At 41.3% G+C, this 11524-nt stretch overlaps 1 protein-coding gene and 1 non-coding gene across 5 annotated transcripts in view; one reads left to right on the forward strand and one right to left on the reverse strand.

Annotated features, from left to right (window-relative positions):
- Positions 1-10346, reverse strand: part of LOC123369505 — a 182007-nt gene extending 171661 nt beyond the window's left edge. For 3 of the 4 annotated variants that reach the window (XM_045015161.1, XM_045015158.1, XM_045015159.1), the window contains exon 1: positions 10235-10346. The gene's annotated coding sequence lies outside the window, so the exon portion shown is untranslated. The remainder of the gene's footprint in view (positions 1-10234) is intronic. The other variant, XM_045015160.1, reaches the window with a different exon arrangement.
- Positions 10347-10661: 315 nt separating this feature from the next.
- TRNAA-AGC lies at positions 10662-10734 on the forward strand. The gene has a single exon. It is a non-coding gene; the product is annotated as a tRNA-Ala (tRNA).
- The last annotated feature ends 790 nt before the right edge of the window (positions 10735-11524 follow it).

Raw genomic sequence — 11524 nt, forward strand, 5'->3', positions numbered from 1 at the left:
TTTGGTGGAATTTCAGTCTGCCCCGGCATACTACTTTCACATGAGATGCTGTAAAATAATCCTCTTGACCTCTCCCTCCAAAAGCAGCATCAAGAACCTTTCATGGAAAGGAGCAATGTGTATGTATTTAAAAAAAATAAAATAAAAATAAAATAAAATGTGGAGTTGTTTTAAATGTATGGAACTAACTTTAATCTGCAGATTTAGAAGTTAAATAAAAATCACCCAAAGATGTAATTTAAATATGCATGATGTCTTTAGCAACAATTTTCAGAGCCTTTTGTGATAGGAAGGCAGGAGAGTTAATCTTCTCATGTGAAGTTTACACAGTGACTAATCGCATAGTCGGTTGACAAAACTGCTTTTGCTTTCTTCAGTCCAGCCTCATTTCTGAAATATCAAGTATCTTATATTGGACACAACTGTATATCAAAGTCACCTCCAACATCAAAACTTGGAGATCCTAACAAAGAATTCAAGATCTCCACATTAGGAGACTACTTTAAAGAGGTCTAGTCAGAGAGTAAACCCTACTCCCCTGCTTAATATGTAAATAATTTTTTTTTTAAAAAGCCCCACAGCACTACCTCAAACCGAACCGCTGTTGCCCTAGAACAGCGGTGGGCAACCTGCAGCCCATCAGGGTAATCCACTGGCAGGCCGCGAGAGTTTGTTTACATTGATTGTCCGCAGGCAGGGCTGCCTGCAGCTCCCAGTGGCCGTGGTTCACCGTTCCTGGCCCACGGGAGCTGCAGGAAGCAGCGACCAGCACATCCCTGCAGCCCATGCCACTTCCTGCAGCTCCCATTGGCCGGGAACAGCGAACCACGGCCACTGGGAGCTGCAGGGAGCCGTGCCTGTGGACAATCAATGTAAACAAACTCTCACGGCCTGCCAGCAGATTACCCTGACGGGCCACGTGCAGCCCACAGGTTGCCCACCACTGCCCTAGAAGCTATTATACCGCTTATCCATCTAAAGCTCTTTAACAATTGCATTGTTGTGATACTTCTAATAACTGCTTCCATTTAGAGAGAGCAAAGCACTTTAAAAGCATAAATTTGTGTACAGAGGTCACTCTTCCCTCCATAGAAATTCAGCTTCCTTTGGGATGAATGAGCAGCTGACTAACAACACTACCCAAGACTACTCAATAGTTTAGGACCAGAAGTCAAGGAAAATTCTATATCCAGTTGAAACTACACAAGGAACGTTAGCCAGGACATGAAGGCTAACAATTAATCATTAAAATTACACTGGGATCTCTAATTACCTTGATTATAAGCCTCCTGGGGAAAAGAGACTGTACAGCACCAAGCACACTGCAGTGATCAATTAACAGTTACTGAGCAGTGCCTGTTTCGCATTCATAAAAAAAGAAACCACATCCAGCAGCACAAATCATCACTAATATCATGCTGAAGCAATGGTTCAGTACTCTCAGAGGGAAGAGTCACCACTGAATCATCAAAGCCCTTTAAGTGTTCTTCTTTAGAAGATTTCCATCCACATACTGACTTGGCATGACCCTGCTTACCTCGCAAAATCAGACAGATTCATTGTGCAATCGCAGCTGGCTTCTACTCTGCTACTGCTGAAGGGGATAGAAAATGTACTAAAAGTTTTGTTTCTGCTAATTTTATAGAACTTTAAGTAACTTCAGTTTATTCTGCTTGTACAGAGGGAAGTACTGTTAAGCTATGTAGAAGGAAGAAAGCTTAACTGATGAACTATAGACTAACATTTAGAACAGCATTTTCACCTTTTAACTCACAGGCTACACAGAAGATACAGACTGTATAACAAGATTATGTTTGATCTGAACAAATTACTCGCAAGAGAGTTTCAGAGTAGCAGCCGTGTTAGTCTATATCCGCAAAAAGAACAGGAGTACTTGTGGCACCTTAGAGACTAACACATTTATTTGAGCGTAAGCTTTTGTGGGCTACAGCCCACTTCATCAGATGCATGCAGTGGAAAATAAAGTAGGAAGATTATATATATAAATATTAATGTATATAATCTTCCTACTGTATTTTCCACTGCATGCATCTGATGAAGTGGGCTGTAGCCCACAAAAGCTTACGCTCAAATAAATGTATTAGTCTCTAAGGTGCCACAAGTACTCCTGTTCTTTTTCCCAAGAAAGTGGAGTTCAGCTCATTCACTGTATTTTCTAAGTTTTACAGAAGACCCATGTACAAAATAATTTGCTGTAACAAACTGAGCCTGCTAAGCCAAGAATACTGCACACAGGAGCGATGTAGGACTGAATGGTAGACTAACTGCTCTGTATTGCTGTCTGCACTCTACACTTGCTAACATAGCTCAGCAATCCATAGTTCATGACCTGCAGAGTCTGCTCTGGGATTTACACTTTGAGCTTAGACAGTCAAAAGGACATTATTAGTTTCCATTCACTTTAGGCTCTACATCAAATAAGAATGGTTGAAAGAACAAACAGTGTTTTTCTCTCTAGTATCTCCAAGATTCATAGCGACAATTCCACACAGGTCAGCCCTTCTCATTTAAGGAATTATCCCGCCTTTTGATTTGAATCCATTTATGAAGCTCATAAGGCAAGGCAAGAACCAAAGATGCAAACAGTTAAGTTTCAACTACAGTATTTCAACTATTTTCTCCAAGTAGCATTGTCATCTGCACTGTTAACAGCTTTAGCCCAATTTTAATTATGGCATGGAGAGCTTTTATCACCCAGGAGATTAAATTGGTTCTTATATCCTCTCTCATTAATCAGCCCAAAACCAGGCTTCAAAGTCCACCAAGTTGGATTCCACTTTATGAAAATGATGAGAAAGAAAAACCACTGTGTCCTTTTGGAAATCAAATTCTTCAAGAAACTGAATTAACTTCTTTTATAAAACTCCTAAATATGCACAGACTAGGGCTGTCAAGCGATTAAAAAAAATAATCGTGATTAATCACGCTGTTAAGCAATAATAGAATTTATTTAAATATTTTTGGATGTTTTCTACATTTTCAAATATATTTATTTCAATTACAACAGAGAATACAAAGTGTATAGTGCTCAGTTTAAATTTATTTTTATTACAAATATTTGCACTGTAAAAAATAGTATTTTTCAATTCACCTAATACAAGTACTGTAGTACATTCTCTATCATGAAAGTTGAATTTACAAATGTGGAATTATATTAAAAACCTGCATTCAAAAATAAAACAACGTAAAACTTTAGAGCCTACAAAGTCCACTCCGTCCTACTTCTTGTTCAGCCAATCACTCAAACAAGTTTGTTTACATTTGCAGGAGATAATGCTGCCAGCTTCTTGTTTACGTCACCTGAAAGCGAGAACAGGCATTCCCATGGCACTGTTGTAGCCAGCGTCACAAGATACTTACATGTCAAATGCCCTAAAGATTCATATGTCCCTTCATGCTTCAACCACCATTCCAGAGGACATGCATCCATGCTGATGACAGGTTCTGCTCGATAACCATCCAAAGCAGTGCGGACCAACGCATGTTCATTTTCATCATCTGAGTCAGATGCTACTAGCAGAAGACTGATTTTATTTTTTGGTGGTTCAGGTTCTGTAGTTTCCACATTGGAGTGTTGCTCTTTTAAGACTTCTGAAAGCATGCTCCACACTTAGTCCCTCTCAGATTTTGGAAGGTACTTCAGATTCTTAAACCGCGGGTCAAGTGCAATAGCTATCTTTAGAAATCTCACATTGGTACTTTCTTTGCATTTTGTCAACAAACGTGTGCTGGATCATCATCTGAAACTGCTATAACATGAAATATATGGCAGAATGTAGGTAAAATAGAACAGGAGACATACAATTATCCCTCAAAGAGTTCAGCCAAAAATTTAATTAATCCTTTCTTTTCTTTTTTTTTTTAAATGAGCGTCATCAGCATGGAAGCATGTCCTCTGGAATGATGGTCGGAGCATGAAGGGGCATACAAACATTTAGCATATCTGGCACGTAAATACCTTGTAATGCCGGCTACAAAAGTGCCATGTGAATGCCTGTTCTCAATTTCAGGTGACATTGGAAATAAGAAGCAGGCAGCACTATATCCCATAAATGCAAACAAAATTGTTTGTCTTCGTGACTGACTGAACAAGAAGTAGGACTAAGTGGACTTGTAGGCTCTAAAATTTGACTTTTCTTTGTTACATAACTGTACCCAAAAACAAAACAATCTATATTTGTAAATTGCACTTTCATGATAAAGATATTGCACTACAGTACTTGTCTGACGTGAACTGAAATATACTGTTTACATAAAACTACTGAACTAAAAGAGGCTGGGGCAAGTGCTTCATTTGTTTAAGTGTGGAGGGTCTTGGTGCAAACACTGAATCCTTATCTAGCCTGAAGTCCTTGCTCCTGACAATCCATGGCTACAGCCTCAAGGGCTAGAGCAGAGATTCTCAAACTGTGGTCCATGCAGAGGTGGCTGGTTACCTAGTGCTGGCTTCTGAACCCTATTTCCAATTGCTAAACTGCATGGGGAAACAGCTAAAAATGCAGTAAGAACTATTAATATTTCTCTTCTACTTAAGCATTTGCTGATGTTACCACAGGGATATTATGCAATAACGAATGGGAGGGGATGGTCTGCATGATTCGGAACAGGAGGGCAGTTGGCCCACCAGACAGCATATCGGTATTTAGGCGTGGTCCACGCTATGAAAGAGTTCAAGAACCCCTGTACTAGAGGCAACTAGAGTTCTGGCGATGAGATTTGTTATGTGTTTCTGAATATCAGTTCCGGTTTGTTATGCAAACAATGTTGTGTTCGCGCTGTTTGGTTAGCACTGATCATATTTTGAGTTTGTTATAGACACCATAGTTTGTGCTAACATCTGCTTAACTAGCTGGATACTTAGTTCTTTGTATTCTTTGGACCAGTGGGGGGGGGGGGGAGAAACAAACAGAAATTTTAATCTGTATTGCTAAAAAGTGTTACAGAATGACTGGTAAATTCTGAACTGGGTACTGCTCTCTCAATAAGGATGCATTTACATGTGTCTTTAGCAGCAGACTTTTCTCATGTCTAACTTTGATGTGAATATCTCTATTTAAAACAAAAAATCAATTGTAGCCAATGCAAAACTCCATTACCCATCACAGCACCAGACTGAGAGCAGGCAAATCCTCCCAGTTTGAGTCTACTCAGTGTTAACTTTATCTTGGAATTATTTTTACATTGCTTGAACTAGGCCCGCATTAATAGAGCTACCAGGTACGGTGATTCAGATTTAACATTTCATGCAGTGTTGCTGGAACAGCATCAGTCCAGCCACGGCACAAAGGTTCTCAATATCCCTGGTCTTCTATAAAGCCTTTACCCAATGAGCCTGGCTGTATGACAAGGGCAGGAAAAAAACCAACAGGAAAAAGAAAACAGGGACTGTCCAAGACATCAGTGTCTTTCTAGGAATATCCAAGCCTTCTTGCCAATTATCTTCCAATCCATTTAGCAGATAAATGAATGTGTTCAACCTTCTGACTGAGAACTGCAAAGCTACGGTACATGAACAGCAGGTAATTATTCTGGGACATATACTAGCCTTATCTGAATAATAATGTTTGTGAACATTTATTTTTACTTTTTAAAATATATATAATAAGAGTTGTCCTTTCCAATATTGGAATGGGCACTCTTTCCAATATTGAACTAAAGGGAACCACTGAAATCCACTGACATCATTAGAAACACCAGTTATCTTACCTTAGGAATTCAGATCTATTTGCTGAGATTGTTCTCTGACGTTAAGCTGCCATGTTTACAAGTTCCAAACCCATGAGAAACACTCAAACAGTGAACACAGAGTTGAACCACTACAGCACATGTAATTAAGTGCAGAAAAAGAAAGCACAACCGCTACAGAAGTATAAAGCTCAAATGCAACCACAGATAAACCAATGGGCTTTCAGTTTCAAATTTTACCGTCCTAGTATCCCTTTTTCATGATTATTTGACTTTATAAAGATAAGGTTATACACTCTAGTACAGTCACTTTCCAGAGAAAAAGGAAGCAGGATTTCAGCTGCAAGGAGAGTTCCCCCAAAAGCAACCAGCCATCAGACGTTATTAAAATACATAATCAATGTATGGGAGAAACAGTTGCTTGAGCTGACAAGAACAAGCTAATCCCTTTAAAGCCCCCTAACACTTTTACATTTCATCAGCTGAAGTCACTGATGCAACCAATTTTGGCAGTCAGGACTCAGTCACAGGAAACACACAAATAACATAGCAACTGGCCTGCGGCACCTAATCTAGTAGCGTCTAAGAAAAATGCAGCATACGGGCTTGTGACTGCTTAAAGTAACTCTTTCAGCAATTTAGCTATAAGACTAATTTCCAAAAACTTCAGTCAGTGACAACCACCACTCATGTGGAAGGTATGTGTGGTAAACTAGTAAGGGGGTACATACAAACACTATGATGCTTCAGAATATCGAAAGACAGAAAAAAAGCTGCAGGCAAGTCCCTGGAGTCTTCTAAACCAGCAGGGTGTAAAGAAGACAAAGACTGTGGAGAAGCTAAAGAGTGTGCATGCACATCATTTCTCACGGGTAACTAGGGCTGAACACCTCAGCTAAGGTAACTCTTTATGAGTGATGCAGGTGAAACAATATCAGAGATAGAAGTGATGGAGCAAGATGACAAATTAATTGCTGAAGGCCCAACATGTCTCTTGAAAAATATTAATGGTAGTCTTGGGACTGTGTTTATACATCAGCTTTTCCTTCACTACTGAGAAAAATAACAATAGTACTAAAGAATGTAATACCTCACAAAGATGGAGATACTGTAATTATAAGAATAGTTCCACAGAAGCTGTGCTGGCTTAAAGTCATGCCTCTCTCACATACCAGAATTCTCTCAAATGTGACAACAGTGGATAAAGGGACAAAAAAGGGGAGATAACTTAATCTTTTTCAAGAAGTTTTGATGAAGGTCCTTCAGCAGCTATTAAGAAAATCTGGTAAGCAGAAGGAAAAGGCAGAATCCTTTCATGGATTGGAAACTGTTTGAGAGAGGAAAGAGAACAAGAATATACAAGTCTCAATTGAGAAAGATGTTAATATAGCAGGCTGCCTCAGGTATCAGTACTATAGTAGTTAATCTGGACAAGGGGTGAAAAGTGAAGAGGCAAAATATAGTGAGCACAAAGTCATTCAAACTTTTAAAACTAGGGAGAATTAAAATTGGGCAAAGGGACAAAGTAACAGATTAAACTTAATCCAGATAAATGCAAAATACTACACAACAGAGAGACCAACATAAACCACTCACATATAGTGATGAGTTTGATGGACTGGATAATCTACCAGATCTTTTCCTTTGACCTAGGCATCATCATGTACAGCTCAATAAAGACATCTCAGCATCCAGCCATGGTCCACAAAGCAACTAAGATGTTAGGCAGCTATCAAGGGAGGTTAGAAAGTATTATGGACAATCCTTTATTCAGATATTTAATTATATGGATTTGCCTTGAACACTGTGCTCAGTTTTGGTTATCTTGTACCAAACATTATAGAAACAAGAAGAATACAGAAGCAGAAAAAAGTCCCTCACTTCAAGGAGAAAGAAAGAGAAATTAAATGGGAGCAAAACAAAATCTAAAAAGGAAGCATTTTAAATGTAAGTATACGTCATATATGGAACTTGATGTTGCTGGATAGTATTTAGATAGAAGCAGCAAAGAATCCTGTGGCACCTTATAGACTAACAGACGTTTTGCAGCATGAGCTTTCGTGGGTGAATACCCACTTCTTCGGATGCAAGCAGTGGAAATTTCAGGGGCAGGTGTGTATATATAAGCAAGCAAGAAGCAAGCTAGAGATAACGAGGTTAGATCAATCAGGGAGGATGAGGCCCTGTTCCAGCAGCTGAGGTGTGAAAACCAAGGGAGGAGAAACTGGTTCTGTAATTGGCAAGCCATTCACAGTCTTTGTTTAGTCCTGAGCTGATGGTGTTAAATTTGCAGATGAACTGGAGCTCAGCAGTTTCTCTTTGAAGTCTGGTCCTAAAGTTTTTTTGCTGTAGGATGGCCACCTTAAAATCTGCTATTGTGTGGCCAGGGAGGTTGAAGTGTTCTCCTACAGGTTTTTGTATATTGCCATTCCTAATGTCTGATTTGTGTCCATTTATCCTTTTCCTTAGAGACTGTCCAGTTTGGCCGATGTACATAGCAGAGGGGCATTGCTGGCATATATTACATTGGTGGACATGCAGGTGAATGAACCGGTGATGGTGTGGCTGATCTGGTTAGGTCCTGTGATGGTGTTGCTGGTGTAGATATGTGGGCAGAGTTGGCATCGAGGTTTGTTGCATGGGTTGGTACCTGAGCTAGAGTTACTATGGTGCGGTGTGTGAGTATTTAGATAGAATTTTAAAACTCAAACACACTAGATACATGCATTTGTAATTGCAGTTGTAGTTACACTAAACTAAAATAAAAAATTACAAAAGCTCTCAATCATTTTCTTCAGGGCATAATCTGATCATCAGCTGGGGTCAGGAAGAAATTCTTAAATCAGACAGCATTCCCCCAATTGGTCAGATGCATTACACTTTTTTGCTGCTTTTTTATTTTTTGTTTTGGATTTGTTGTGATTTACTCAAAAGTAATTTGTATAAGACATCTAGCAGAAAAGATACTGGATGGATCATTGTTCTTGTCTAGCAAGACAGTTTCTATATTTGTATGAATGACTTTATACAAAGATTGTCTCATATCTCTGCCTAAAGAAAGCTCTACTAACCTCTTATTAAATATCATTATTTTAATACTAGCATAACTAATGCAACAGTTTCTTAAGTAAGAATATCTCATTACTCACATAGCATAGGTCCCAGAATTCAGGTTCTATTTTTCTATATAGTTATTTCAAGCATGGGGGAAAAAAAACAACAAGAGAAATAATACAAGTTCAGGTCCTGTACCTCTGAATACTGGTATACCAACCTGATGTCAATACAAATCAAGATGTATAAGTCAGAGAAAGAAATGACACTGTGGTAATGAGCAGGGACTGTGAATAGACTGTGAACATTTTAGAGATCCCTCTGTGTGAATACATTCATTCATTCCAGTGCAGACTTTTCTGGCATTGAGTTGAACACCCACACCAAACCTTTTTGTATACCAAGAAAGTTATGCTACCCAGTTACCAATGCTAGTTTGTAAAATCCTTAAGCATGCAGACTGTTCAGATCAGCTGTCAGATAATCATTTTCCAGTGGGGAAAATGAAAACCCCACACCAATACCACTTCCACCCCTCCCTTCCAATATTTGAAGAGAATCTGTTTCTACACTTTTAAAGTTTAGAGGACTAGTTGAATGAATTCTATTCATACGAATTCCAAATCCTCCCCTAACAAAAGCAAAAACAGGAAAGAATTATTTTTTTCTTTCAGTTTTTAGGTTGAATATAGGAACTTTTTCACCTTAGTCCAGGCCCCATTCTTGATACACACTTCACCCCTGCCTATCTGCAACTGGCCATAAAAGCCATAACGTGCCCTGAACTACAGTGGTTTTTACCAGACTCCTGAGCTGTAAGTTACATACTCGCTCTACAACTCCCTATACATATATGCACCATATAGACAGAGTACAGAAAATACACTACACTCAAAACCCCCATAGCTACACACCCAGAGCCTCCCCATAGATACAGGCACCTTGTAGCCCCATGCAACAGATAAACCCTTCACATAGATTATCTATGCCTATATGCCCCTCACATCCCATGTCCCCAGGCAGACCTCCCTGCCACATTGCTCTGCTATAGAAATGCTCCCATACAGAACCCTATGGACACCCCGCAAACACCTCGTGCCATGCATACACCGCACCCCCCATATACCACCCCCACTGCATATACCACCATGCAGACCCGTGCACATCACCCCCATACCTAACCCCTTGCATGCCACCCCCATGCAGACCCCTACACATCAGCCGCACATCATCCCACATACCCCACCCCCTGCCCTGCCCTGCCCGCTCCCCCCACATACCACCCCCTGCCCACACACGCCCTGCCCTGCCCCTTTACCCCCCAGACACCCAGGAGCTCCAGGCGGGGGGGGGAGGGGCGCCCCATCTTTCCCCCAGCCCTTGGGGCAGCCGAGCCCTCACACGCTCCTAGCCCCGCCCGCGGCGGGAGGGGGGGGGTCCGCGGCCGCTGCCCCGCGGGGAGCCGGCTCCTTACCGCTGGGCAGAGGGCGGCGTCCGTGCGCGCGGTCCCGGCGGGAGTCCCCGTCCCCGCTGCGCATCCTCCTTAGGGCGCGAGCGGCTGCTGGCTCCAGCCCCGCCAGCGGCGTCTCTCACAATGAAACTGAGCGAGCGAGCGGGCAGCCCCCGCGCCGCGCGCCTCCCCCTCCCATCCCGGGGGCTGTCGTATTGCGCAGGCGCGCGATCCACCCGACGCATCTCGGGAAATGTAGTCCTTCCTCCTCCCGCGCTTTCCGGCTGGCGCCGACCCCCCACTACAGCCCCGGCACCTGAGGCCGGTGGGTTATTCCCATAGGATGGTCAGTGACTGTGCGGCGGCGCCTCTCCCCTACTCGGGGACGTTGAAGGCTCGCGAGCTGGGAGGGAGACTATAAAGGGCTCTAGAGTCAAATCTTGTTCAATGTGGGGAATTAGCTCAAATGGTAGAGCGCTCGCTTAGCATGCGAGAGGTAGCGGGATCGATGCCCGCATTCTCCAACAAGGTTCCCTCTTTTGTATTTTCATAACTTCATTAAATGAGAGCAAGTCCCACAGAAAAAAAAAACCCGGGGGCTCAATGCCGCTAAATAACAAACAAAACAAGGAGGGTGGGGATTACTGCTGGCACTTTATTATTGCATTTAGTTATAATTATCTATGTCGTTTATTATTTATACAAGGGGAGGCGGTGACTGTTCCTTTCCCATAAACAAATAAGAGGAGATCTCTGCTCTCCAATCTGATCTCCGCTTTATAAAAAATCCGTCCCAGATAGCTCTGTCTGACTACTTGGTTTGCAGAGCTATAAACCCTGCAGTGCTCTAAAAATGATCGTTATATGTGTGATTTGGGGAATTCAGACAATAGCGGGATGCCTTGCACTCCATGCCTCCTGGCCTAGGTGATTCTGTCAATCCGGTAACATCCGTTCTTATCTTTGGCACCATTTGCCCAAAGTGAGGAGTCATTAAAAGAGCCCGAGGAAATCATTAACAAATGCTATTTAGTGGTGAATTTTGCAAGATTAAAAATATTTGCTTCACCCAGGAGATTAATCCAGCCCAGAAATAATGAAAAATAAAGACAAGATATTCATGGGGAAAAATTGGAAGACTGGTTTTATTAGAATGGGCACACCAAAAATACTCAACTATTACAACGAAGAAGAAATAGGTTTGTGAAAATCATTACTCACATTTAAGGAATATAATTATTTAAAAGAAAGAAACTCATATTTTTTAATCCAAGTAATAATTAGAAACTGAAATTAAGGTGAAAAATCAAATCA

The sequence above is a fragment of the Mauremys mutica genome, chromosome 4 (genome assembly GCF_020497125.1).
Source record: "Mauremys mutica isolate MM-2020 ecotype Southern chromosome 4, ASM2049712v1, whole genome shotgun sequence".
In the NCBI taxonomy this organism is placed as follows: domain Eukaryota; kingdom Metazoa; phylum Chordata; order Testudines; family Geoemydidae; genus Mauremys; species Mauremys mutica.